This window comes from Sus scrofa, chromosome 12, assembly GCF_054392235.1.
Source record: "Sus scrofa isolate SSC_HxYL_T2T_F1_AM1 chromosome 12, Sscrofa_HxYL_maternal_Yorkshire_Landrace_v2.0, whole genome shotgun sequence".
NCBI classification, from domain to species: Eukaryota; Metazoa; Chordata; class Mammalia; order Artiodactyla; family Suidae; genus Sus; species Sus scrofa.
The window spans coordinates 3,000,947-3,017,429 of NC_139394.1; the positions used below are offsets into that span (position 1 = coordinate 3,000,947).

The 16,483-nt window shown below is 50.5% G+C and overlaps 1 protein-coding gene across 1 annotated transcript in view; it reads left to right on the forward strand.

Annotated features, from left to right (window-relative positions):
- The window catches only part of RBFOX3 (RNA binding fox-1 homolog 3), a 429,284-nt gene that overhangs the window by 243,109 nt on the left and 169,692 nt on the right, over positions 1-16,483 (forward strand).

A 16,483-nucleotide genomic window follows, 5' to 3' on the forward strand; every position in this document is an offset into this window, starting at 1 on the left:
AATATAAAAGAAAACTCTCTCAAGAGGGCCTGGGGCCAAACTCTCTCCCAGACTCTCCAAGAGCGGCGGCTGCTGAGCCCGGACGGGGCATGGGGTTCCCTCCTCCCCCGCAGGGGCCCAGTGCCCGGCTGGCAGGTCTGAGGACCAACGTGGAGAAGTGCTCCCAGGTTTCCATGGAGCTGGGATGGAGGGGGAGCTGGTGGGAAAGGCGCCCGTCCCCATGCGGCAGAGGAGGGGACTCAGGTGTGGCCCTTGGCTGCCCTGCCTCCCTTCCTACCTGCACCCCTTAACCCATCATTTGGCTTCTGACCTTCCCCGCCTAGAGCAGAGAAAGAGGAGGAGGCTTTCGGGCTGGTCTCTGAGCAAGGTCCCTCCCTCCTGACCTAGGCCCCACCTCCTGGGGTCTTCGGCAAGAATGGTTCAGCCTGAGTTAGGAACACTTGTACCGAGAGAGTGGGCGCCCAGGGAGCAGAGCATGGGGGACGCAGGGAAGTCTCCCTGAGGACGGGCGTGCCAGGGTCTGCTCGCAGCTGAATTTTAAGAGCATCCTGCGCATGCTGGCCCCTGGCGTTCTGGGCTGAGAGTTATCAGCTACTACTGCTGAGGACCTGGGGCTGGGAAGGGTTCAGTCCAGGCCTTGTTTATTCTTGCCATGGTGCCGTGCGGATGCTCCTGGAATCTGTCCTCTTTCGGGTGGGGAGGGGGTGCAGGGAGCTCACTGATACCAGCTCACAACTGTCGGAGCCAAGGCTCAAACCTGAGCGTGTGGCCACCACAGCCCGCGGCCTACAGGAAGGTCGGCCACAGAGCCTTGGGCCCTGTCGTTCCACTCTTCTGGGTCTCACCAGGTGGAAATGAAGTCGTCCTGTGGGTGCTGCTGCTTCTGGGCAGAGGGACTGCCAAGCGAGACGCTAGCATCCCCAGCAGGCCTCCTGACGGTCAGCAGGGCTTCTTCCGGCCGGTCGTCTCCCCTCTTTGGAGGGTGGTGTTTGCCCAGGGCAGAGAGGAAATAGGGGCTGAGCAAGTGGAAGGCATTTTCAGTTCCACTCAGTGGAATTAAAGTCTGAAAAATGGCCCAGTGGAGGCTCCCTGCCCTTTGAGGAGTTGGTTTAGCTCAGAGCTGGGCCACCCGCCCTGCTGCCTGCCCAGCCCACATGGGCTGAGTGGGAAGAAGATGGGCCGGGAAGAGGCAGAAAGAGCTGACAGGCGGCTTTTTCAAATGCGTCCTCCCTCTGGCAGCTCAGGGGCCTCCTGGAGGGGTGGCCACCCGGCCAGATTCAATTATGTTTTGCCGGAATGCGCAGACCGAGGGCCTTTCATTAGCAGACAGAGGTGCTGGGAAAGCACATCTTTCTTTCGTTTCTTCCTCCTTCCTTCCTTCCTCCCTCCCTCCCTTCCTTCCTTTCTTTCTGTTTCTTTTTAGGGCCGCACCTGTGGCAGATGGAAGTTCCCAGGCTAGGGGTTGAATCAGAGCTACAGCTGCTGGCCTACACCACAGCCACAGCCACAGCAACGCCAGATCCGAGCCGCATTTGCCACCTACACCACAGCTCACGGCAGTGCTGGATCCTTAACCCACTGAGCAGGGCCAGGGATCGAACCCGCATCCTCATGGATACTAGTCGGGTTCGTTACCACTGAGGCACTATGGGAACTCCAAAGCACGTCTTTCTGTAACCAGAGAGTATCCCTGTCCGAACGGCTCAGCATCTTCTTGGCTTTTCTGGTTTTTTTTTTGTTTTTTTTTTTTTGTGGATGTTTTTAGGGTTTTATTTTGGAGGAATCGGGGGCTAGTAGAGAAGGGAAAAAATGTTAAATTGGAGACAGGATCACACTGATGGGCCCTGGTCCCTTCGTCCCGCGATAGACCTCACCGCAGGGCTGGGCCAGGCCTTCTCGCCAGCAGGCCGTGCTCTGGGACCCGGGGTGCCGTCAAAGGCCAGCAGGGGCCGGTGCCAGTGAGAAGGAGCCTGGTAGGGAGGGGGTGCGCCACCTCCCCTGCAAGGCCAGGTCAGAACATCGAGCTGGTAAGTCCTGCGACTCTGCGGCGGTTACATTGGCTGCCATGCTTGAGCCGGCCAGAACCATGACCCCCCAGGCCCTTGAGGACCCTGGAGGCTGGTGGTGAGGGGCCGGGACTGGGGCTCACACCTTCTGGTCCCTGACTCCGCGGGTGCCGTGCAGACACGCTTTGTCTGGGAACGGCCTCGGGAGGAACAATGTCTGGCTGGCTGTGGGCGTGGCCTCCTTGGGCAGGAATTGGTGCAGGACCAAGACTAGAGCCCCCCCAGTAGGACCCCGGGCTGAGGAAGGGCGTCGTCACTGGAGGAGGCTCTGCCCTTGATTTGGAGTCGGCGCTGGAGGCCTTTCATGGGGTTGAGCTGTTGCATGGTGTGTGTGTGAGGGGGTGGGGGTGGGGGGCGCCTGCACACCCGTGCAGGAGAGAGACATTCCAAGCTAGGATTTTCCTTCTGAAAAATCTCTTCCTAATCCTGAAATATGCAGGAAATAGGAAGAGGGTGTTGCTGTGGTCCAGTGGCTGTCAAAGTAGAGTGTCATATGCTCCGTCACAGCTTGATGCCCGCACTCATAGACTGTCCCAGTGGGGAGGGACCCAGCTGGGGATCTGCTTGTCCAACTCCCTCCTCTTTTGACCACGAAGGAGATTGGGCTCCATCTGAAAGGCCTACCACTTTCCCAGGACCCTCAGCCAAGCGTGGAGACAGCTTGGCTGCTCAGGACCTTTGGGAGACCGCATCAGTGTTTCACTTGCACTGAGTAAAAATGGCACTTTCAATCACTGTGCACCCGGCCTACCTACTGGGGCAGGTGTCAGTTAATTTCACGAGGTCTCTGTGCTCCTGGAGATGAGTGGACTCAGTAAGGGGCCAAGTGCCTTATCTCCAAGAACTGAGCCACCATTGGGGTGGGGGGGTGTTGACGATTGATCAGAAAAAGCCAGAGCAGTGCGTTCTGCCCTGACTGCGCCTTGGGTCCCTGGTTGGAGGTGGGGGTGGGGGCTGCTGAATCAGCGTCAGCTGAGGGCGGGGGCCACGTTGGGCCAACACCTGGCCCCCAAGACAGGGCACATGTTCAATGTTCGGTCAAAAGAAATGATGTGAGACAGGAGCCAAATGAAAGAGTGAGGGATTTGGTTCTCCCCCAGACACGAGCGAGTTTGTGAGCACATCCTGCTCCCAAAACATCATTCTCGATTTCAGGGTGACCTTGTTGTTGCAGCCCAAGAGCCACCAGCACCTTCAGAGATTGGCAGTCAGAGCCAAGAGTACTGGCCCTTTGCTTGTCTCCCTCCTCTTTGCTTCCAGAAGCCCTCTCACTTCCTCCCCTGGAGCTGGCAGGGTATAAAGACCTTCAGAGGGATTCCCCCTTTTTTTCTTTGCAAATAAAACAAACTCTTACCACCTTTTTGTTGTTACACAAGCAGTAGATGCTCATTGTAGAAAATTAAGACAAAAAAGGAAGGAGGAACTCACACTCACAATCCAACTGTTGGAAGTTTGTCAGCTTCCAGATAGTTTTCTACACAGAAGAGTTTGCAAATTTATTTCACACTGTAGTCATTGTTTTGTAACCTGGGTTTTTGTTGTTGCTTAACAGTATTTTCAAGAACATATTTCTAGGCTGATATTCACCTCGTTTTTAATGATTGCATATTATTTCACTGCATAGAAGTACCATAATTTCCTTAACCAATCCCCTCGGGTTAAGGACTAAATAGGCCTTAGCCGCTGACCCTCTTTCCAAAACCCTATGCCACACTTTAAGAAAGCAGAAGATTAATGTTCCAAACAGGAATTAAGAGATGATTGTTCACATTGTAAAAGCATCTGCAAACGTACCCTCCAAAGAGCATCATTGAGAAATAGGCTTCTCCAGGGTATTAATGCAGCTGCAACGTATAAAAATCTCAACTCACATCCCACTGCACAGAAGGTGCCACGCCTGGCCTCATGTGCCTGCACCTTCTTTCATGGAGGACCTTTAACAGGTCCACAGAATGTGTGTGCAGGTGTGACACACACTAGCAGTGCGTGTGCACATGCACACACATACTCATACACACATGCACATGTGTGCATATGCACACCACATATGTGCACTCATGCACATGCATCCATGCAGGTACACATAATAACTAGAAGCTTTTCCCCACTGTTGGCTGAACGGTGATGTTAATTTAATTCATTATTAACCACATCTATTTATCAGGTGGCCTGCTCCCAGCAACCATTACAGGGAATAAATGATCACTTCCCTCTAAAAGATAAAGGAAAATGGATGTTGATGAGGTGAGGCAGGTCAGTGCTCCCAGCCCACGTGAGTTATCATTTAATGAGACAGACAAGCCTCTGAAGAGAAATTGCTTAGGGACTTTTAATAAAACCAGGTTTGAAAACCCCAAATCACCAGCTTGTGGGCTATTGTCCACAGGCTCAGCACAGGCAGTAAGTACATGGTGGTGTCACCATCCATGAGGTGGCATTATAAGGTCCCCTGAGAGCATCTTTGCCCTGACAGGTCCAGCTGCAGGCTCCCCCGACCCCAGGCCCACTGCTCCCTCCAGACCACTCAGAGGAGAGCAAAGCCTGACCACAGGAGAATGTCCCCCACAGGGAGTGGCTGTGTGATTATTCAACCATATAGCAAATGAACCATCAATAAATGGACTTCTGGGAGTTCCCTCATGGCTCAACAGGTTAAAGATCAAGCATTGTCACTGCTGTGGCGCAGGTCGCTGCTATGGCACAGGTTTAATCCCTGGTTCAGGAACTTAGCCATGCCACGGGTGTGGCCAAAAAAATTTGTGAAAATTGTTTTTACAAAAACTTCTGGTATATGTGTATTCAATTTCAGGATATATTCTTATACATGTATTTTTAAAATAATATATTAGGCTGAAATTCACGCAACATAGAATTAACCATTTTAAAGTAAACAGTTTAGTGTCTCATAGGACATTCACAGTATAGTGCAACTCTCACCTCTGTTTAGGTCCAAAACATTTCCATTCACCCAAAGTAAAACCCCTCTCTGAGGTACGTTTTTATTAATATTTACAGTTTTAGATATGCGCATGCAAAAACTTATAGGAAAAGATCAGCGTAATTTAGCTGTAGTCACACAAAATTAAGGTTTTGCCACTGCTTACATGACTAGGGATTAATTACCATCCTCCCATAGACTTAATTTCCACATATCTTTTTTTAAAAATTTATTATAGTTGATTTCTAATATTCTGATACTTTCTGCTGTACAGTCATACATATGTATACATTCTTTTTTCTCATATTATCTTCCATCACGTTCTATCACAAGTGACTGGATATAGTTCCCTGTGCTATAGAGCAGGACCTCATTGCTTATCCATTCTAAATGTGATAGTTTGCATCTATGAACCCCAAACTCCATGTCCACCCCAATCCCCCCTCCCCCTCCCCATTGGCAACCTCAAGTCTGCTCCCCATGTCTGTGAATTTGTTTCGTTCTATAGGTAGGCTCATTTGTGCCATATTTCAGATTTCATATATAAGTGATATTGTATGGTATTTGTCTTTCTCTTTCCGACTTACTTCACTTAGTATGAGAATCTCTAGTTCCATCCATGTTGCCGCAAATGACATCATTTTGTTCTTTTTTACGGCTGAGTAGTATTCCATTGTGTATATGTAGCATATCTTCTTAATCCATTCAGCTGTTGATGGACATTTAGGTTGCTTCCATGTCTTGGCTACTGTGAATAGTGCTGCAGTGAGTGTAGGGGTGCATGTATCTCTTTGAATTGTAGTTTTGTCCAGACATATGCCCAAGAGTGGGGTTGCTGGATCATGGTAGTTCTACATTTAGTTTTCTGAGAAACCTCCACACTGTTTTCCCTAGTGGTTGTACCAGTTTACATTCCCATCAACAGTGTAGGAGGGTTCCCTTTTCTCCACACCCCCTCCCACACTGGTTATTTGTAGGCTTATTAAGGATGGCCGTTCTGACCGGCGTGAAGTGGTGCCTCATTGTAGTTTTGATTTTCATTCTCTAGTAATTAGCGATGTGGAGCGTTTATTCATGGGCCTGTTGGCCATCCATATGTATTCTTTAGAGAAGTGTCTATTTAGATCTTCTGCCCATTTTTTCAGTTGGGTTGTTTGGTTTTTTGCTGTTGGGTTGTATGAGTTGTTTGTATATTTTGGAGATTAAGCCCTTCTCTGCTGCATCATTTGCAACAATTTTCTCCCATTCTGGATGCTGTCTTTTTGTTTTTGTTTCTTCCAATCCAGGAGCATGGGATATCTTTCCATTCCTTTGAATTCTCTTTAATTTTCTCGATTAATGTTTTGTAGTTCTCAGCATATATCTTTCACCTCCTTGGTCAGGTTTATTCCTAGATATTTAATTTTTTGCGATTTAATTTTTTATGCTTTTAAAAGGTATTTTTATATTCCTTTTCGAATATCTCATTGTTAGTATACAGAAATGCAACTGATTTCTGAATTGTTATTCTTGTATCCTGCTACTTTGCTGAATTCATTGATCAGTTTGAATTTCTGCTTATCTTAAGCGCAGGAAATTTAAAAAAAAACAAAATAAAACTTCATGAGCTTAATCTGATGATGAAATTAGGTCACATGTACAGGTAGCTTAGCTCTATAGCACAGTACTTAGCATGTAGTAAGTTAAATGAATGATCCCTCTTATTGTTATAAATACGTGTTAGGGGTTATTTTGTTGGGCTCCAACTACCAACAGCCCTCTATATCCCCCACCGCCCCCCACCCACCCACTAAAAACAAAAACTTGAAAAACCAGGGCAAATTCAACAGCGTAACAGCCTAGGATTTAACACCATTCATTCATTCATTCATTTATTCATTCCCTCACTCTTTCAGCACCTGTTTACTGGGTGCCTGCCAGGTACTAGGAATAACCTGTTTGAATCCTGGGTCTAACTCTTCTTAGCAAGTGATCTTAGGTAATTTGTTTAATTTCTACACCTCAGTTACTTATATAAAATAGGATACTAACATCTTTCTTGAAGGACTGTTGACAGGATGAAAGATGTATTTACTGTATAGGAAGAGCCTGGTGCATGGTGAGAGCTCCGTGGATGTACAAATCCTTTTTAAGTTTATTTTTAGGAGTTCTCGCGTGACACAATGGCTAAGGATCTGGCATCGTCACTGTAGCAGCTTGGGTGGATGCTGTGGCGTGGATTTGATCCCTGGTCTGGAAACTTCCACTTTTTTGGCCATGGCCATGGCCAAAAAAAAATTATTTCTAATTGTAGTAAAATGCACAGAATGAAATTTACCATTTTGACCATTTTTACATGACCAGTTTGGTGGCATTAAGTGCATTCACATTGTCGTGCAACCATCACCACCATTTATCTCCAGAACTTTTCCATCTTGTACGACTGAACTTCTGCATTAACCACGAACTCCCATTCCCAGACCACAGCCCCTGGCCCACCATCCGCCTTTCGGTCTCTGGGAGTTTGACTCCTCTGTGGACTCATATGAGTGGAATAATCCCACATTTGACCTTTTGTGCCTGGCTCCTCTCACTGCGCACAATGTCCTCAAGGGTCATCCACGTTGTAGCCTGAGTCAGAATGTCCTTTTGGAGGCGGAATAAGACCCCATTGTGTTTATGCGCATTGTGTTTATCTGCCCATCCATCCACGGATGGACAGGGGCTCGTTCCCACCTCTTGGCCGCTGAGTCCTGCCACTCTGTGTCAGGTGCACATCTGCTCACCTGAGGGCCTGCTGGAAACGTGGGGGGCGTGGAAACCCACTTCCCAGAGAGACTTTCCTCTCCCTCCCTTCTCATGCGTAAATGCAAACACACGCACACGCACGTGCACACGTGCGTGTGAAATCAGTCTGTAGGAGATAGGCCTTTCGATGGCGGGGCTCAGCCTCGTTGGGGAGACTGTCTGCATCCGACTGTTTGGGGTGCATGTTGAGGCTTGGTTTTGAAAAAAGGATCCCATTGGAGGCAGTTCCCTGCCCCTAACTTTGGATGAGGTTTATGGGGCCATGTCACCCTAGGACACGTTGTCGTCTGTTAACAACTCACTCAGATAGGTTCCAAGCCCGGGTACAGCCCCAACGAATGAGTATGGGAACCAGAGGGGCCAGAATGATTGAAAGGCTTTGAGCACATCCGTGGGTCCTGACATCATGCAAACTGGATCGTGGGGCTGGGACCAGAGGCCTCCCTCGAGGGCTCTCCCAGGCTCCACCCTGGAGGGAGGGTGCCTTCTAGCCAGAACCCACGGGCTGAGGGATGCGTTCCAACTACCGGTGGGCGGGGGCTGGGAAGGGGAGGGCTGCTGGCTGTGGGATCTCAGGAGCTAATGGTGAAGAAGAAAGGCACTTGGTCCCCACACAGGAGCTGCAGGAAATAGGGGCCCAGTTTCATCCCGACGTGCATGAGCCTTCTGTTTGTGATTTTTGTCTGTAAATGTGGTCACATAAGGTGGAACTTTCTCAACTGTCAGTTCCTTCTCTCCTGAGGCCTAGTGGTCTTTTTTGGAAACAAAAAACTAATATCAGTTTCCACTTAAATCACCAAGGTCTCTGGTTTTGAGTAAGAGGTGGTTCCTGGTGTTTCCCTCAGAGCCTAAAAATATTGGTTTGGAGACTCAGATACCTTGAGAGGTTAATCACCCTCACGCAAAAGAGTAATAATAACAGCGACGATAATAGTATAAGCTTTGTCTGAAGTGCTTTGTCCGAAGTGCTTTCTCAGTGGATTCAGGCTGAGCGTGCTGGCTGCCACTGTCTGGGCTGCTCATCCTTACATGACTCTGTTCAGTAGATCTTTCTGTGTCCGTGTCGTTAGTCTCATTATACCCACGTGTGGCTTCCCCCAACCCCAGGATTTTCACTCAACGTGTAAATGTAGCTCCTTTCACTTTTTTTTAAACAAATGAAGTTGGTTTTTTGTTTTTTTTTTAAATCAGAGCTCCAGTTTAGCAGGATCCTATCTCCCCTTTTGGAGTGATGTCACCCACTTTTCTTTCTGGTTCCCCTCTCTACTGGATTCTTGGTGCTCCCAGGGCAGTAAGGAGCTGAGGGGGCCTGTATCAGCCAGCTGGGGCTGCCATAGCCAAGTATCACAGACGGGCAACTTCAGCCACAGACATCTGCTTCCTCTTAGGTCTGGAGGCTGGACATCTGCAGGCTTGGACGTCTTATCTCTGTTCATGGCTGTGTCCTAATCCCTTCATGTAAGGACACCACTTGTGTTGGATTAAGGCCCACCCTGATGGCTTAACCACCTCCCTAAAGACCCTCTCTCCAAATACAGTTGAATTTTCAGGAGCCAAGGGTTAGGCCTTCAATGTATGAAGTCGAGGGACATAATTCAGCCCATAACAGGGCCTGACCCTGTCTGGCATCGCACCCAGGTGAGCCGTTGCACCGTCCTGCTGAGTTTGCACGAGAGAGTGGCCCTCCGTGAGTCAGCCTGCTCTCTTGGGCACCTCTGTGTGGCAGCCACCTGGACCCCACACCCGGCCTCTTGTTTATTAGCTCATTTCCCATGTCCAGCCCGTCTCCGCAAGTCCAGCTGCGTCTGCTGCTGGGCGCACTTGGACGATGCTGAATCCCAGCAAAGCTCTCTGGTTACCGACGTCGCCCTCCTGCCTCTGAGCCTGGCCGTCAGCAGATGCCGGCGCTCAAATGCAGCCTCTGATTGATCGGCACCGCCGGGACAGGCTCTTTTCGCCTGTCTCTCCTGCCACCAAGGTCAGCAGCACGTTGCCTCAGAGGATGTGGTGCTGTAGCCCCCTCAGGAGACCTCCACCCTCTTCCACGCTGACCCCCAAGTTCCCGCACACCTTGTCCTCGGGGTGTGTGAGTGTGCGTGGAAATGAGAAGCAGCGGTCTCCACGCCTTCCAAGCTCGCCCCACTCGTACCACCGTCTCTACGGGCTGACTTGGCGATGACGGGATCTTCTCAGCGATGGCTGTCAGATGAAGCGTAGCTTTGCTGTGCCTTTGCCTGGAGTGCCCTTCTCTCCCTAGAAGGCCCGGCGGCCCCTGATAGGGAACCCAAACAGCACCTCCTCCATGAAGCCGTCCTGGCTCTCCCCCTCCCTCCTCCCTGCTTTACAGGCTCCACGCTCACCAGTGGGGAAGCAGCACGGTGACTCCTGATCTGTCTTCTCCCCCTGGGCGGGGGTGGGGGGGCGGGTGGGAAGGCGCAACTAGACGCAGATTTTGTTCAGACTCATCTTTGCCCCCCGCCACATGCTCCCAGTCCCCAGCATGCTTTTGGTGCTCGATAGACTACCAGTGAAACGCACACGTAGTTCTTTTTCTCCACGGTGTCGCTTGACGGTGTGCCGCCAAAGCGGCTCATCCTAGGATCTTTTTTCTGCTCCTAGAAGACATTTTCCGTGTCCCCAGACTGCCTTAGGCAGCCTACGTCTTCCTCCTACTGTCGGTTTGCTCTCATGCTGCTGCCTCAAGTGACCTAACCCAAATGCATCTTATATCTGCTTGCGGTGAGCTCGCCACCAGGAGAAGCTGCCCGAATGGGACACTAACACCCATTACACCTGCCCGGACACATGCTCTGTTTTGTAATTCTTCTGCTTATTGGTTGTTTGGGCTTTTTCCAGTGTGACCATTCAGATATAGTAGGACAAATGGGCTTTTCTCCTCTACTGCCCAGAGCAGTTCTAAGGTGTGGGCGTGAAGGCGCCTGCCACCGAGTCACCCTGCCAGACTCTGTGGTCCCTGTTCCCAAGGCTCAGCTTTTTGAAGACTGCCTTGGACAGGCCAGAATCTATACACAAGTCAGTGTGGCCAGTCCTGTCTGCTGTGAATGCAAAATATGACGCAGACCTAATCGCCTGTCCTAGAAAGAACGCATTCCACCATGTCCTGCGGCTGCTCTGATCTGTGATCAGGGCCGTGCTGGATTTCCCTGTGTCTGCCCTACATCAATTACTGTTTCTCACGGAGGCCAGAGCCCAGCTGCTGCCAAGAACCCCCTGGGGTTGCCAGAGATGGTTAAGAAGGGTCTCAGTGGTATGGCGGGGATGGCCCCAGGAGGTCAGATGGCCCAGGAGAAATGGATTCCACCTCCCCTTTCCCTCCAAGGGGCCAGTTCCTTGATGAGTGGAGGGCACCCTGGCTACGGATGAGCCAGCCGTGGGAGGTGCAGCCACTGAATCCCTGAGAGAGAGTCCAGGGTGTTGGAGGTGGGCGGGGAGCCATTCTCATTTGGCTCTGGGGTGACTCCCGTCCTCCAGCACGGGGGCCTTGGACTCAGGCGTGGCTGCTCAGGGGAGAAGAGGGAACTCTGCAGAGCTCCAGAGGAGCAAGGCGGTAGGTCTCAGAGGACCCTTGAAGAAAATGAACAAATGCAGAGAAAGAGAGACCCTGGCCAAGATCAGGAGAAAAGAAGGATGGGGGAGAGGGAGAGGAGGAAGAGGGGGAGGAGGAGGGCCCTGGCAGGGTGGCTGCAGGGGAAGCACACACTCAGGGCGGGCCTGGGGTCTTCCACCAGGCAGCTCCCTGGGGAGGGGGCGGACCGAAGGCCACTCTCCTCCAGGTCCAGGGACTGTGCCCTTTCTTCAGTGCACCCCAACATTCTCATTACACTGAGCATTTGGGGTATCTATCTAATATAAAGTTGGCTATAAAGTAATGAAACACGGCATGACTCTGGCAGATGATGTGATTATTACATAACGAGACTAAGTGCCCTAAACCAAACTGGGTAGATTGTGTGTGCCTGTGCGCACGTGTGTTGATATTGGTACCTTTTTATGGGGGAGGTATAAATTTAAAAAAATTTTTTTGCTGATGGCATATCATTTTTTGAAAAGCTCTTTTGTAGAGAGCCCCATAAATTCTGAGCTGTGGAATATGGCTGTGTCAGCAGTCTGTAAAATGAATTGATATTACATGCAACAAGAGTCCCTCAAATTCCCCTCGATTCTGCCTCTGACCTCCTCCAACTGCCTCACCCCAGACCTTCCAACCCCCAACAAGCTGGAACTGAAAGGTGGGAGAATAGAGACGGCCGTCACTACTGGGAAGGCTGCTGGCTCATCTGTTATGTGAACCCTCATTAATTAAGTGCTCTTGGCAAATAGCTGCACTTTCTCGCTGCCCTGCCACAGACAGACAGATGCCCCCAAACAAGCCCATGCACCCCACACTTCCCAGCACTCTCAAAAAGCACTGTCACCCAGTCTCACGTGGACATGCTAGCCGTTCTCACACACTCTCCATCACTCTTGGCCAAGATGGGCAGGGACACCAGACCACTCCCTGAGCCATGCCCTGGCTAGCTGCTTCACCCACGTGTCCGCCATGGGGTGGACATAGCGTGGAGTTCAGTGGGGAGGCTGGTAAGATGGCTGCAAACTCAGGGAAGAGCAAATAACACAAAATGTAAACCAACAACTTCTGATCCTTCACTCAGTGCCTTACCTTACTGAGACTTTGCAGTTCTGAGCTTGAAGTCAGGGTTTATCCCAGATTGCCCGTGGAAGCCCCTCCCCTTCCTCAAGCTGGAAGTCACTTGCTGGAAAATAATTGGCTCCCACTCGACCGGTGCAAAGAGGCCAAGACAGCAGGCCTCCCTCCCTCCCCCACCTTGCCAGGTTTTGCATTAATTTTTTCCTCCTGCTCTCCCCACACAACGAATCTTGATTTAAGAAATCAGATCTGGCAGCTGTATCTTGTCCTTAATGTGCTCCAATTGCCAGGATCTGGAAAATCTGCTGTGGGCAGGCAGGATTGCCTCCAGAAGCATTTCTAGCGTGGTGGATTTAGTGAGCACACACACGCGGCAGAATTTATCTGCATGCTGCACGTCTCAAGGCCCCCAGCCGCTGGTGCCAGATAAAACCATAGCCTCCAGAAAGATCCCCAAACCTGAGAACGTCCCTCGGTGGCCATTCTCTCTCACGTGGAGCCTCTGACGCGGACTGAGGTCGGAAAGGTGAACTGGGCTCTGAGCAAAGCTTGCACACATCATTATCTGATAGAAAATCAGGCTGTTTGAACTGGGCATTGATCTCTCCCATAGCAAATCTTAGTCTTACCCACCTCCAGGGAAGCATTTCTTTCTCCTGGTGGACCAGACTTAGGAAGTTATTCAAATAGTGGGTTGGTGGGGAAATGAATTAAAACAAGTGACAAGCAAGCATTTTGGATTTGATGAGGGCAGATCAGTGGTGACATAAGCCTTTATAAGACTGGCTGCTGCTTTCAGGTGATAAATGAGTGCCATGTGCTGCTTCTAGGCATCAGACAGAGATGAACAGAGGCCATGTCATCAGCCCGGAGCCTGATAGCTCAGGAGGCGGCTGGCAGCACAAGGCCCCCCTGGATCGCTGTCCGTGGTGCTGAACTCTTGCTCCACACGCAGTCTTTTTCCCTGCTTTTCTAAGGAGGGAAGGCATCTCCCTAATTAGGGTACAACTACTTGATGCTAAGATTTGATGACAGGTGTGCCCTCCAGTCCAAGATTCTGCCAAGAGGTCAAGTGTGGACAAACGCAAGAAAAAGCAGTGACTTACTGAAGTGGGGAGTAGGAAGCTGGTTCAGTTGGCTCTGCTTTTCTAATTCTAAGAGGCTGCCATGAAGCAACAGTTGGAGGCACTAGGGGCCTGCAGTATAGTTACCTGTTCACGTAGTAGAATGGGTGGCCATATGTGAGGCTGTGTCACTGCTTCCCAAGCTCTGGCCAATCCCATGCCAGCTGATCTCATCCCTGGTCACTTCACCCCCTCTTATAACAGTGGTGGGGCCAAAATCCTAACCAGGATGCATCCCTAACTGTCCATGTGTCTCAGCTCCTCCTCTGGCTCATTCGGGGACCACACCGTTGCTATTGGGTACCCCTCTGACTTATTTGTCATCCCCCCAAAGCAGCAGATTAATGGAAGAAAGAGTGACTTGGTGTGAGCAGTAGATAAGAATCTGGGACAACTCCTGCTGACCCTGTATGACCTCGGGCAAGTCACCATCTCCCCAAGTTCTCAGTGTCCTTACCTGTAGATGGAGATGGTGAGACCTGCTGTGTTGACCGTATGGCGTTGTTGGAAGGATTAAATGAGGCAATAGGTTTAAGTGGCTTTGGAAAACCATGGAATATAATGTAAATGTAAGGCATTAATAATAGCAGGATTGTAAAAGAGAAGAGGCTTCTGAGACCTCTGTCTCTGGTGTCCTAGGCAGGCAAGGGCTTCGGGGGCCTCTTTTCAGAGGGGGTAGATAGAGGGCAGGGGCGAATATAAGCCCCCTAAAGCCAAAGCAAGGCCTTCGGGGAGGGATTATCTTTTATACCAACTCCCCAAAGAAAGGCCAGATTCCAAAATGAAGTCTGTTTGTTTCTTACTTTCCTAATAGAAACGGAACAGGTGATTCCTACCCCCTCCCCAAATACAGCTTCACACTGGTGAAATCGGAATACATAGTCAGAGGTCTCTGGTGGCAGAACTGAGTGGAAGAAAGAAAGCAAAATGATCTGTTCTAAGCATTCAGCACACTGCTTTTCTTTCATATCCAGCTAGAGAAGCCCAGGGTTACCCTCTGAAGCATTGAACCCCTCTAGGGGCCAGTACACTGTGTGTGTGGGGGGGGAGTGCCAAGTGTTAGTGTGAACATAAATATATTATCATTACAGACTAGCATTCTAACTCCTTGCTTCAGTGCTTATTGAGCACCTTCAATGTGCCGGTGCTGCTGGCACAGTTCAGGGCCACACTTGGACACTCTGGTTGCTTTCGGGGTGGTGGGGCACGGACAATCAAGATAGAGTGTGGTAAATGCTGCAGTGCAGGTGTGGGCAGTCCCACCACCTTTCCTGGCTCTGTGACAGGTACGAACGGATCTCATCTTGCCTCTCCCAGTCGCCTCCTGGAGAGGTTCATTAGGTCCTGTCCTCCTACGTGTCCTGGCGCCCTTGGATTTCACATCTTCCTTTGACTCAAACCCCTCTTACTTTGGCTTGATTACTGAAGAGTCATAATAGTTTAGAGTAATCCCCAAACACTGACCATCTGTGAAATGAGGGGCAGGGGAAGTTGGTGATGGGGCTCCAGGGTCCCGCTTTGGGGTTTCTTTTTCGTCTTTTTTTTGTCTTTTTAGGGCCACTCCTGCGGCACATGGAGGTTCCCAGGCTAGGAGCTGAACCAGAGCTGTAGCTGCCAGCCTCTGCCACAGCCACAGCTACAGCTCACAACTCACGCTACACCACAGCTCACAGCAGCGCCAGATCCTTAACCCACTAAGTGAGGCCAGGGATCGAACCCGCATCCTCATGGGTACTAGTTGAGTTCTTAACCCACTGAGCTACAACAGGAACTCCTGGCTTTGGAGTTTCTAAGTTGTAGCGTCTCATTAGATTGTGTGAGCTGGGTATGGTCAAATCCGTGTCTCTGGCCCAGGAGTGGATTGAGTACTATGAAATGCAAGGTTTTGCTCCATGGTGGATTCTGCATCAGACTAACTGTCACACACAGCCCAGTTTCCCATAGCCAGCCTGCAAAGACAGTTCCCTCTCTCCCACTGAACTTGGAGGAGCCACGTGGGGCCATCCAGCAAGTCTCTGGGAGTGGTCGGGGAAAGGGCTGTGCTCCTTCTGTGCTCCATGGGCACAGAGACTCCCCGACACTGCTGCCTGTCCCTGAGAGCAGAGATCAAGGGAGAGATCAGAGAAAATGCAGTATCGGGTCCTGCTTCCCAGGTAGTGAGCCGCTCTGGAACACCGCAGGGCCTATCACTGCTGCAATAAGAGACTGCTGGGTTTGAAGGGTTGTGCTAATGATGCAGGCCTCTGGGATATGCCCTCAACCCCATTCCTTCTGCCCAGAGGTGGAACATCCCCAACCAAAAGCGTTTGCAAGGTACTTCAGTAGATTCCCACACTTGAAACAGAATGCCACAAATACCTCCTCTATTTAATTCCAAGTCCATGGCGACGAGCTAACCAAATACAACTTCACAGCACCTTTCCTATCTCTCACACGCCCACTCAACTGATGAAGTTACCCCAGAATCCAAAATGCAGCCCTGTGGAGAGTTATAGGTCTTCCCACACACCCAGGGCACGCACAAGACAGAAAATAACCTCACAAAGAGCACTCAGTGAGCCTGTGCTTTAATGCCCTGGCCGTCAGAGCTGACGTTTATGCTATTAATTTTAAAACACATTATTTCATCTCTATGAACTTAAACGTGTTTGGGGCCAGCTAAAGAGCTCTCTTTCCTAACAACAGGCTGGCATTTGCTCGTCGTCCTTCATCCCCCCAGCCTTTCCCACCTCACCTTTAATTTGTGTTTCTTCTCCCGAAGTTGCAGGAGGGGGCGGGAAGCATGAGGAGAGGTTAGGCCACTGAAGCCTTCTGGAAAGGCAAGAGGCTGCACGTGCTAGAGCTGAAGCCAAAGACCCTACCCCCCCAGCATAGATTCCTATTCAGGCACCCTGGCTGC